This window comes from Grus americana, chromosome 3 (assembly GCF_028858705.1).
Source record: "Grus americana isolate bGruAme1 chromosome 3, bGruAme1.mat, whole genome shotgun sequence".
In the NCBI taxonomy this organism is placed as follows: domain Eukaryota; kingdom Metazoa; phylum Chordata; class Aves; order Gruiformes; family Gruidae; genus Grus; species Grus americana.
Window position 1 is genome coordinate 106,310,257 of NC_072854.1, and position 13,001 is coordinate 106,323,257.

Consider the following 13,001-nt stretch of genomic DNA (forward strand, 5'->3'; position numbering starts at 1 on the left):
GTGAGGGGACGAGCGGGGCGGTTCGGCCCCCTTACGGCGACGGGGGGCTGATAACGGGTGCGAGCGCGGAGGGGAGGAAGGACTCCGGGAGGGAGAACGGGCGTGAAAGGCCGCGGTCGCCATGACGGCGGCAGGAGCCGCCTCAGGCCGCCTGCGCCACACAGGCCGCGCCGCCAGGCGGTAAACAAAACCGGGGTTTTTGTGTACGGAGCGCTCTGATCTCCGCCTCAAACACCGCCTGAGACCACGAGTGCTCCTACGCTGACTGAACAACTGCCCGTGCTCCCAAAGAGGCTGAAATGTGGTTAAAAACACCCTCTCTCCCTGCAAAAGAAAAATTAAAAAAGGGCAAAAGAGCGGCAGTGTGTGGTTTTGAGGCAACTTTTCCAGAGAGGCCGTTCAAGTTCCTGGCAGATGGTGAAATGAGGAAGGCTAAGCAATACTTCAGCAGGCAGAAGAAGAACAGGTTGTGAAAAAGTTAACCAGTCGGCATGCGTAGTGAGTTTGAGTGTAAAGTAAGTTGTGTTTCAAGTGTTTGGATCTTAAAAACGATTGAGTCCTTTAAGCATGAAATACGGTGGCTGTACAATCCGTATGGACCTCCCAAACTAAACACAGACGCAGGCTGACAAGTCATATTCTGGCCTAATAAGGCTTCCCAAATCAAGGAAAACTCCTGAAGGACAAAACCACCATTTTCCAATATAGAAGACTGGTAATACCACACAGACACAGCAAAAATCTCAGATTTTAAAACAACAACAACAACAACAAAACCCCAGTAACAACAACACAAACCAAAAATAACCCAAAAACCACAGCCAAAACCAAACGGACCTAAGTAGGGCCTATGATAACCATGGGCTTAACTTGTCTGAGATTTACTGTTACTTATTTGCTCACAAATTCATGAAGGGTTTTGTTTTGTTTGTTTAAAGTTTTTAACTATAATGTTTGAATTAAAGAGCAAGCTTTTTACTTAAATGAATGCAGGAAATGGGCCTTCATATGTGAATTATTTAAAAAAAAATACATTTTAATATGTATTCTGCCTCGTTTGGCCTTGAAGTTTTTAATTTTCCCAAGCAGTTTTTATAAATTTGTATCCCCTCCTTTTTATATAACAAATAGGTTAGGTCGTATTTTCTTATGCATTCATTATATTTTTCATTACACAATGCAATAAGAAGCATCTAAATGAGATTAAAAGTTACTCAGTCAAACCAGAGTCATGTTTAAGCACAAGTTTAAATAAATGTCAGAATAAATTTGTTCTTTAGTTGTGTTAAGGCAATCAGCTTTTATCTGAAAGACATTTTATAACTTACTGTATGAAAGAACACAACTGAAGCTTCATTTCTGGCTTCAGATAATTAATGTTTTTAGTTCCAGCTCAGATTTTTGCTTTATTATTATTGCACAGTTTACAATTACAATGTTAGGAACTGTTTTCAGTAGATGTCTTAATTACAGGAACTAATGCTTGAAATGAGCCTGCTTCATTCTGTTGGCAACAGAGGCCTACAATTAATATGTTTAAATATGAAGGTTTTCAGTTGTAATCTCATTTAGAGAATAAACATGCCTTCAGAGCAATGGTTTGGTTTTGGGGTTGTTTATTGAACATGGATTAGAAAGCTATTGGGCCATTAAGAACTGTTTATTGCAATTCTGCCACTGAACATGTTGATGGTTGGTACACATTTGAGAGATTATTTTGGAAATATTTATGGGACCATCCCAGGTCAACTATTAAATGGAATAAATGTGAAAACCAGTCAGGCCATCGCCATCAGAATGGTATTACCTGTGCACTGCTGCAAGTTAGCTTTTCAGTGTCTGTATAAAGGACTCGGAAGCAGAGAAATTTGCCAATCTACACATAAAGCATCTCAATCTCACAATGTAAAACTGAGGAAAGAATTCTCCAGGCTTTCATTTCATTGATAACTGTTAAGCACTACAATATCCCATGTACCTGAGAACACTACAACAACCGTGTCCCCGCAAGATGTTGATCCTTCACAATTCAAGCCTCAGTTCTCCTTCTGATTTCAGTAAGGAGCGTAAGAAGGCTCTGGGAAGTTGCTGGTGCTGGAGCTGGTCCCACCAAAGCTGCCTGCTGCCTTTCCTTCCTCTGATTCCTCTCCCTGAAATACTCTTCCAGCTGCAGGTAGAAAGAGGGGCAGGAGTCTGGGAAGAAGCCATTCAAAAAAGCACTGGGCAGTGGGTGTTAATTGTGCCAAGGCTCAGGAGAACAGTGGAAAACAATACTGATAACCCAAATGGGATTATTTTACTCTCCTCCAGAAAGGGCCAGGAAAAATTGCTTTACAAATCCCAAGTCTCCTCAAGACATGCAGTTAGCAGTAAAAAGTGCTTAAGAGAAAATATAAAATAGTTGGTTGTGTAGAAATCTAATATGAATAATATTACCTACTTCTGTAAAATCTGAGCGCTCTCAAAGTAGAGAGATTGTCTCTCTCTTGAAATTGTCTGCAGGACTGAAGTCTCACATAGCTCTAATGAACAGCTAGGAAGGGCGCTATAGGCTATGCTTATTCCTAAGGGGTTATGTACTTAAGTAATTCCAGGAAGTTCAGTTATACTGACTGGCCTTGGTAGAACAGGTTGGCTTTACAGAGGACTTCTCTTCAAATGATGAACGCCTCTAAGACTGGAGGCACTGAATTTAGTGTCCCAAGATACTAAGTTATCTTTAATTTAATAAAAGACATTTTTTAAAATTTCAGCATACTAACTAGACTCAATATCCCAAGACTTACAGCTCAGAGCTGGTCACCATCTGAGTCCCCCAGATTGTTATTAACCAGGTTGTTGCTGCCTGTGATATTGTGAATTACTAGTATTACTGTCTGTGCTGATATGTAAACTAATACATCTGGAGATTCATAACAGTATGCTTACTAACTGCCATATGAAAACTCAGGTGTCACAGTAAAGCCCTCAGATAAGTCAAGTCTATGGAACTAAATTCAGGTTATATCCAAACTGTAGTCTTTAATTAATGATCTGTAAACACTTCCTGAAACATGAAATTTTACTATGAACCCTTTGACCTTTATTTTTCATTGTTACATTATAATGTTTACATAACCGATGTCGATCTTGCATTTTTTTCCCTTCCTATTTTTCATTTTCCATGAAAATGTTTGTAGCTGACAAGCAAAATAAGTCCAATCTCAGAAGTGTTCTCATTCCAATAGAGTTTAAAGACCAAAAAATTCACGAAACTTTCATTGACCAGGCAAATAAAGTTCTTACATTCATTTTTACACTGTTTCTGTCCATCTGCTTATCTCTTTTAATGTAATAAGATGCAGATTTTGATTTTTTTAAAATATAAATATTAAAAAAAGACAATTCTGATACCAGTACCCATCTTTCACAGAATTAAACCCACTTTAAAGTTACCAAACCATTTACACAGCAAGCACACAAATACTTCCAATATTCAGGAAATACAGCTTTAACATACTGCAGTAGTAAGAGCTGACCGTGAACACCTCTAAAATTGTTTAGCTCTGGAATTCTTAAAACGTTTCTGGTCAAAGTCGATCTTTTTCAGTCCCACAGCTTGATCTAACAGCCTAGCTTGTCCAGGGCACTCCCATGTATCCATGCCATACCTAGCCATCTCTGTGCTTAAGGCAAGTATTACTGATACTTTGGGGTTACTTTACCACTATTTTTTATAGGTGCTGTAAAAAAGGTTGCAAAAACGAGTCCGCCTATGAAGCTGCCAACCCAAGAAGGTTGAGAAACGTTGTGATAAATGGCTTTAGCAGAGGCTTCAGCAGTGGGTGGGGTAATCAGCTTCTATTTCCTCTCCTGATTAGCCTTTTGCTTCTGTGGAAGAAAACACCCATAGGACTCAGAGTAAGGTGGGGGGTTTATAGTCTATTAAAACTCCCATGTATTTATATATATGTGTACTATACATATATACTATATATACGTGTGTATATATATACACACACTGTATGCTTTCTCTCTCTTTCTCCCTCTCTCTAGTATTATATATGATCAAAGCATCCTAGCCTGTCTAGTGAAAAGACCTCTACCGTTTGCATGAGAAGAAGGAATCTCCTAGCTGGCAGCTGTCTTCACAACACATGCGGCTGAGCAGCTACCTGCTGTAGCCAAGCAGATGGTGATGAACACATACGTTGTCTATTTTAGATCACAAAATGTAACTTGGGAGAAAGATGGGCAGAATTCTGGTCACTTGCAAAAAACCATCTCCTCTCTGCTTCTCAAACTGCTGTTGAAAAGCTAAGGACAATCCACTTTTAGAAGATTAAAGAATGTGAATGAGCTCATGCACTTTGGGGATTGTTTTGGTTACTGTATATAATATTATTCATATTTTTTCAGTGATAGTATGGTTCTTAAAAAAGGAGCAGGAGATTTGGGATTAACCTCTGAATTTTGTTGAAGTAAATCAATAGAGGTTTTGTCTGCACAGACCTCAGTAAGGCAGGGATTCCACCCTTAACCATAGAAGAAGTTTCTCAATAGATATTAATTTATGATACATCAAATTGGAACCTAAAACCCCCTACAAAGGAACAGCCTGCGAACAGACAGTATGGCAGTGGGTAAATAAAGTTGAGCACTTGCATTCTGGGAATTTTTGCAAAATGTTTATCTTTAGAAACAGCTTTAAAAAAATGCCCAAGGCTATCAACCGTGCTGGGCTCAGCAATAAGGAGAGGGATACAGATACATGCAAACTGGCTTCAGTTCTCTGAACAGGAGAAGGAGAAAAAAAACACATTGAAACTTTGATGTTCACAATAGTGCAATGAGCTTCCTTTCTGTATTGTGTGTGAATTTATAAATAAGGCTCATTATTGACTAGGGGAAGTTGATGCAATTCTCTAAGCAATGGGTATTGAGATAAGAGTTTTGGCTACTGTATCTTCTGCTGGGCCGCTTACCTTCCCATTTTTGCAGCACGACTGTTAAATTACTCCAGCAGTAAGCCCTTGAAACAGTCAATTTTCTGAATGCTTATGGAAAACACAGACTACAGTATTTCCAAGTATTTGTAAGATGTGTCAGAGGCATATGCATTAAAGAATTGTAATTGTTTAAACAGAAAGTGGTTTTAGTACTAGAGAAAGATAGAAAACTTTATGAATTTAAAATTCAAAGGGCCACTCTTGCATCCCACGCACCTTCTGACTCACAAGCAGTTTCGCAGAAGGCTTCTGGCTTTTGAACCGGTATCCTCTAGTCTTCAGAAAGAGGTTACAGAGCAAAGAGCGACTTCAGCTGACGCCGCAGCCGTCTGGGATCTCCGCAGGATGGGAGAGACAGAACATACCTTCCCCTCATTCCCGTGTGACAACCTGCCCTGGATGAAGGGAGGAATTTGGCCTCAATCCCCATTTATAGCCCATTAAAAATGTTACATCCCTAGACCATGACGGCGCTCTGGTACCTGGGGAAAAAACAAACAAACTCCTTGGCGAATGCAAAACAGACAGAACTCAAAGGCTTTGAAGTCATAACCCAAACAAGTACACATGTATACCTCTGCGTGTGTGTGTATATATCTAAAACATACATATGTATGTATATGTATAAAGAGTGAACAAAAACGTTAGCTCTCCAGCCTTACTTTTTGAACCAATTCATGATTTTTAAGCCTGCGGCTGGCAATATGCCCAACTCCCTGCAGCAGCTGAAACTAGTATTTAAGAGGCTTTGCAATACAGGATGGAGAGGGCCACGCGCTGCTGGGCCGGGGTGAACAAGCGGTGGAGCTGCTGGTGCTCAGCCGGGCACGGGGTCGGCAGCGAGGCTGCAGGCTGGGTCAGGCCAGCATCAAGGTGGAATGTTGCACCCATGGCCAGTTTTCAAAATTGTATTAAAAATTCACTGTAATGATTTTAATTGAATTAAAAAAGGGAAAGCGCTGTACTTCTGGGAGGAAATATTTGGGTAAAATTGGGCAAATACATTAGTAACGTATATTTCTAGTAAAGGGATATGCAGAAAAGATGATAAATTTCTTACCGGAGTACAGGCACCGAAGAAATTATTTTATTTAACATGGCGCTCATATTCAGTTTCTTGTGTGTGGTGCTGCTGCTGCTGTCCTCACACCTCTCATCTTTGCATTCCAGAAAAAAAAATCTAATTGCTGAAACATGCAGGCCCAAACCAGAAGCAATAAATGAAGAACAGCTTGATGCATCTCGCAAAAGATGAGCTCACATACCTTGGCTTTAGAAGCTGGTATTGCTGCATATCTACTCTCAATTAATTTGACTTCTTCTCTGATTAAACCTGCTCAACTAGTCCTGTTTATATTTTTTTAAAATACAGTAATTTAAATGTTAATTAACTCTTTGAACTTCAACAGCTGTATTTCTACTAACGTGTTCAAATACATACATGTACTTAATTTTCCACTCTGTTTTGTGAAGATGGAGGGTTTAAACAGAAATGCTGGCAAGAAACAAAAACAAAACAAAAACAAACAAACAAAAAACCCCCCAAAAAACCCAATTTGGATGTGACATTCTTTCTTCAGAAAAGATTTCTAAAAACCAAACTAGCATACATGCATCAAGTCATGCACCTTCAGGAGTATCAGTAATAAGTACTAGAGCAGAGCTTCAGTGTGTACACGTGATCCTTCCTAGGCATTTTTCATTGCTCGACTTTTAAAATTCTTGTTACAAAAATACCCGCATAAAGTTAGTTTCATTAGAAGCAATTTCACTAAATGTATTAGAACCCTTCAGGGCCGAATTTGCATATACATTTCACTTCCACAAATCTTTATTAGCTCCCTTCCCTACATTTAAACTCTATATATCTCTACTATGGCCATCGCTGTATATGTGGACCATTTATAACACAACAACAAATTCATCTCCAAATTCTTGGTTAAGCGGTGAGCAGCTAACAGCTAGAACAGAAGTGATGAAATACAACATGTACGTGAAAAGTTTCAGCGAGGCAGTACCTGGAGACAGATGAGAGGCAAAAATAGTTGCATACTTCGGAGTCTTCTCTTTGTCTCTCTCCCCCATTTCTCTCCAGTTCTCCCATTTGCAAGGCGGGACAAGCTGAGCCCAAAACACGAGTTATGGGAAGCAGAGGCTACTGTCAGACTTCTCATTTAATTAAAGGAGAAAGGATAATTAGGATGGTTTCTAGCCTAAACTATACTAAAACCCGAATTCATAATTAATTCTGGCACTAGGCAGGCTGCCAGTTTTCAGACACTTCTTTCTTATGCTAAATTCTAAACGCAGAATCATTCCTGGCTGTTAATGCAATAGTCATCCGTTCCCGCCATGGTTACATCTGTAATTTTCAAGTTTCTGATAGCAGTTGCAGGCATTCCCTGGCAATAAATGGGTCAGGGTTCTGAAATGAGTGACTCAGACATTTTTTTTAAAAAAAAAAAAAAAAGTATTTCTGTTATGACCAATTCCCACAGAATGTTTATTTGTTCATTGCTACTTAACCACACATGCACAAAAGGAAACTACATTTTGTTCTCAGGGAAAGCTAGCCTTGCCGCAGACGTCGGTACCTTGGCTCAGAGTCCCGGTAGGGCAATTCAGGCGGCTCACACATATTTTTCCCAGCCTGTGCAGGGCTGACGAATCCCAGAGAGATTTGACGAGGTTTTTAAGGCCAGAATTAGACTGCTGTGCGCACAATGCATCTGGAATTTTCGTGGGCAGTGGGTGGCGGGATTCTGGTTTAAGATTCATTGTTGTTAAGTACAAAAAAACCAAAGGCACGGGTACCTGATATTGAACTGCATGCAATTGCTTCCCCCCTGCCAGGCAGAACGCTCTCGCTGCCAGAACAAGCTGTTATTTCGCTTGGCCAGAAATGCACCTCAGTGATAACCTGACCTGAAAACACCCTCCCGTGCACAAAAACAAAGACGCTTCGTGCTCCTACGTGCTTTGTGTTTATGCCAACAGGCAGCATGACTCACTCTATTTACTTCTAAAGCATGCTTTCCCTTCAAAAATCACTCGGGCTGACCTGGCCCGGCCGGATCTCTCCCACTGAGATGGCCAGAGCCACGGTGGTGCACAAACCCGCAGATCTTAGCAGTGCATTAAACAGGGCTGTGCCGCACTCATTTTCGGTTTTAATCTCTTTCTCTAAGGTGAAGCTGCTGTTGTGCGACGCAGAGGTTATTCCCGTAAAGCTTCGGTGTTACTCGTCTTACACACATGGCAGGAGAACCTCGCAGTGCAAAGGCGATTGGGGAATCGAGTCTGAAAAACACACCGCAATCTAAAAAATACCCGATTCGCTTTCTTACTTCTCCATTCCTTTTCTGTCTGCTATATATAAAAATATGACCCGGAGGACGTTTCCCCCAGTTACAACCTTTGCCGACATTGCGCCAGCCTTTTGCTGAAGCCGCGGTGGCGCAGGACGGCTGGCTGCACAGTGATTTCCTGGAGTAGCTGAGTTTGGGCTCCGTGGACGTGCGGCATCCGCCCCGCGTTCGCCTGCCACTGTAGCACTGAGGCACCCCTGGGCTTTCCCCCGAGCGAGGGAGAAAAAAATAAAACCCGGATGGAGTCACGGAGCAGCTACTGATGGCCAAAAAAGCCGGGGGTGCTTTTGCAGGCTGAAGCAGATAAGGTCTCCAGCAAGGCTAAACAGAAATCAGGAGATCGTCACTGCATCCTCAAGCTTTCCTTCAAAGCTGGGGTTTCTAAAGCATTTTTGAGTTTGCAGTAAAGAGATTTTTTTTTCTGTGCAAGCCAAAGAGGATAAAACAGTGTGAGCTGACATAAAAAGATATCTTTCAGTAGTCGCGGTGGCTCACATGAGGTGGGGTGGCAAAAACTTTCCTATTCGAGGTGTCCGGAAACACCTTGCAACGTTCAGGCCACTAACGCTGGTTTGTAGACAGCTATTGAACCACCCACGCGTGCCGTCCCACCTTCCCCCTGCAGCCCTCGCTCCAAAAATGTCTGCTTCATAAATGCACAAAATCTGGGGCGGCTTCTCGTGTTGCTTCAAAAGAAAACCTCAGGGAAGGGCCTTTCTCTAAACGCTTTCTTACCTACGTATTTACACACCAGTGAAGAAACTGTATAGGTCACCCAAACCGTAGACTTCGCCAATCACGCTGCTGCTCTAGTGTTCACTTGAAATCAAGTTTTGCTTTCAAGGTCAAGACGAGATGATTTTCTCTTCCTGCGCGCAGCTGCCAACTGCTTCTTGAGCCTTCTCAAGTGCAGCACGTTTCCGTTGCGGGGAGAGGCGAATTTCCACTTTTCAAAGCGCCGAGACCCTCCCCGCACCCCAGTCTATCCCCCAGTTACTGTCTACAACCTCTTAGAAGACCCCCCCACCCCAAAAAAAAAAAGAAAAAAAAAAGTGACATACTAATTTGTTTGGCCCCTTCGTATTTATTCGGTTGCTTTGTTCATAACTGTACGTGTCTGAACCTTCCTTTCCTCCCCGGAGCGGTAACGTTAGCACTTAAAAAAGGGAGCCCAGCTTCTGGTCCCCGGTTGTGAATAAATCAGCACCAGCGATTGCCACCGACTTCCCTTTGCAAAATGAGCGCCCTGCTAGTCCCTAGAGACTTACGCCTCTTTATCCTATTTCTTTCACCTTGCTGTTATGAGCGCGGTAGAGCTGGTGCGTGCACCATGCTGTTCTCTTTCGGCTTCGCAACGCTGCTTTTCCTGTCTGTGCAAATAGACACGGTGTCACGGCTCCGGAAGAGCCAGGGAGGAACTATGTCATACACTGGGGAGAAGTCGTCTTCAGCTCAATAGTTAACAAACGATGCGGAGCAAATCAGAGATTCAGTGCTCATAAACCTGTAAGAAACTGTTTATAAATACGTAAGAAATTTATAAACACAAATTTACATAATTATATAGGCTATATGTTACACATTGCTCAATATATCATTAATATAGAATTAATAACTATGCGATTATGCAAAATATAATTAATCTATAATTATGGTGTTTGTAATATAGAAACACATCATATATATGTAATATAAACACTTCAGAAATTTTATAATTTAAAAAAAAAATTGGTAAAGCCAGCTATGAGCTTTCTCTGCAATTCTTTTATTCCGCAAGTACTTTCAACTTAAAATCTAGTTTATAGCTTCGGCACATACAACGTGTAAAAAATTCGCCTGCAAGCAGCGTTCCCAGAAGCGACGTGTCTGGGGCCTCGCTGTTTCGCTCCTCGGCCAGGAAGAGCGTTGTACGGTGTGGTCTGATCGCCAGCAGCTGCCCTCACCGGGGCCCTTCCGAGAGACGGACGCGCCTCAGAGTCCTGCTCGTCACAGCCGGCCCTCCTGAGCTCACCCGGGTTCAGAACGTGCCGCAGCGCAAGCGTAAAATAAACCAGAGGAGGAGGGAATGGAAGGAGGGAATAAAAGGAGGGAAGGGAAGGAAGGGAAGGAGAGGAGGGAAGGAGAGGAAGGGAGAAAAGAACAAAGGAAAAGAGAAGGGAAAAGGGGAAAAAGAAAGGAGGAAAGAAAGGAAAAAAGGGAAAAAGAAAGGAAAAAAGGAAAAAGGAAGGAAAGGAAAGAAAGGAAAAAAGGAAAAAGGAAGGAAAGGAAAGAAAGGAAAAATGAAGGAAAGGAAAGAAAGGGAAAAAGAAAAAAGGAAGGAAAGGAAAGAAAGGAAAAAAGAAAAAATGAAGGAAAGGAAAGAAAGAGAAAAACACTTCAAGCTTTTAATTTTTAAGCAGTTTTCTTTCTTTCATTACTTTTCTGCACATTTCTTCCCACCTCTTTGTCCCATTGCGGAGCAGCCAATCCTGCCTAACATCTACACTAGAGCTGAGCTTTGATGTTGTGCTCTGGATCGGTGTAGCTTTACGTGGGGAGGAAGACAAACCCTCACAACCATGTTTGCTAACTAAATTCCATCCTCGGGGTGTAAGCGCGCGGCTGCTGGGCGCAGCGGGGGACATTGGCGGGAGGGAAGCGGCAGCGCTGTGCTGTTCCCGGAGCAGCGTTACTGCAGCGACACCACAAACGCACAGACTTGTTTCCTGCACCTAAAGTATCGAGGGGCTTTGATTTCGGACCATCCGTTTGGGGCCTGGAAGCTCCACAAGTTAGAAGAGATTTTTTATTTTTTAATGCAAGCTGTTACCGCTCAGTAGAAATACCATTTTTAGAGACTTTCTCAAAGAAACCACTGACACCAGGATCATGGTGAGCTGCCTGTTATGGTCTCAGGTGTTGGTTTACTGCAGGATCATACGGATGGGGGGGGGAAATGGGACAAGGCAGACGGGAGAAATTCTGCAGTGAATTATACATCCTTTGCAAAAAAATACAGCTAGTTTATGCACAGCTGTAGTACTCTTGTAGTACTCTGGAGTAGTCTGTGTATTTGCTCTCTGGTATATATGATACAGAACAAAATAATACGTTGAAAATATTAGGGGTAAAATTAACAAACACACGGAACATTAAGGAAGAATCTTTTTATGGGAACTAGAACAAGAGCTTCACCTAAACTGATGGAAGCGCAAGTCCTGCCCGTCGTGCTGACAAGAAACACGGGAGCATTAACCACATCCGATAGGACACCAAGACTACTCCACGCCTCGCTGGCGTTACTATGATTTCGCGGACCTTTGGAGTACGCACTTCAGCTGCTGACGTCTGTGCATGCTTCTCACTGAGCCGGATACCGACAGCCCCCTCGCCCGTCTCCTTCACGTGCTGACGCTGAAGTCCGGCCCCGGTGCCTGGCTCCCTGCGGACAGCGGCTGCTGCAGGCTGGGGGCTTATTTCAGGGGTGAACAGCCCACAGAGTGTGAAGGAAAAAGCACACAGAAGTTATCCTGGTTTCTTCCCTTGCCTTCATCCAAAGTCGCTCCTCTCGGCTGTGCCCTCTCTACTGAAGCCCTCCGAAAGGCGATGGGCGACGCGGAGCACTCTCGGCCATCCCGTCTGCGTGAGCACATCGCGGCGCTCCTTCCCAAAAGGGCGTCGGGTAGCGAGCAGCAACCACCAAGACCCCTCCACAGCTCTCAGCCCAACCAAACCTGAGGGCTCCGCACGATCAGGTTGTTGCGGGGCTTTCGCTAGACCGAGGGGAGCGGTCTGCAACCCCAAACCGTTGGCTCTGAGCTGGGGACTCGCTGGGCACGGGGGAGGATGTCGGGACCCAGCTGGGCAGGCGTCTGCCCACTGCCGCAGCCAGCTCTTCCTCTCCTGTGCTTCCTGAGGCCCCTTTGAAAAATCTTTCAGGGAGGCAGAAGAAAGAAGAACCATTCTTACGCCACAGTTTACTTGTCCCAGTATCTTGACAACCCCAGGAATTGTTCTGACCAAAAAAAAAAAAAAAAAAAGCTTTGATTCACTAGCTTGATAAATTATTTTTATCTTGTGCTTACACAAAGTTTCCTCTAAATTTTGTTTGTTGAAATTGTAGCAGCAAATTCAGTCTGTTACAGCTTCAGTGGCCACTCCAGCTCTCCACACAAAGAGCTTTTATTATTAACAATTGCAGGGAAACGTCTAGGACTGGATAAAAATACACAATTCAGTGACTGCAGAAGTTACCATTTATGTGAACCAGAATTAGATGACTTTGTGATGTGCTTTTTGAACCCTGCACCCACCACCTTCTCAACACATGTATTTCTCTTTTCTCTTCTCTGAGGAAGCCATCTGAAAGCCATCTCAAGCACAACTTGAGACAGAGAGGCAGATACTCAGGGGAATGATACTTGGCAAGCCTGTTTTTTCATGTGCCACCTGCAAATCAGGATTTATTTGCCGTGCACATCTAACAAGCTGATGACTGCAGCGCTGGCTTGAGTTGAGAAGGCTGCCTGGTGCCAATGTTACGATCATATTATTACCTAAAGGGTATTTCTCAGCGTTAAAGCAGCCACACTGTTTTCTCCTTTAAAATATGTATCTGGGGACAAGAGATGGGCTTCAAGTAGTCCAAGCCCAAGGCTGCGCAATA

The 13,001-nt window shown here is 43.0% G+C and overlaps 1 long non-coding RNA gene across 1 annotated transcript; it reads right to left on the bottom strand.

Moving 5' to 3' along the window:
• Positions 1-6,887: 6,887 nt before the first annotated feature.
• On the bottom strand, positions 6,888-10,495 carry LOC129205228 (uncharacterized). Its single transcript, XR_008576662.1, has 3 exons — positions 10,175-10,495; positions 9,649-9,870; positions 6,888-7,154 (listed from the first exon to the last, which is right to left on the bottom strand). It is a non-coding gene; the product is annotated as an uncharacterized LOC129205228 (long non-coding RNA).
• Between the last annotated feature and the right edge of the window lie 2,506 nt (positions 10,496-13,001).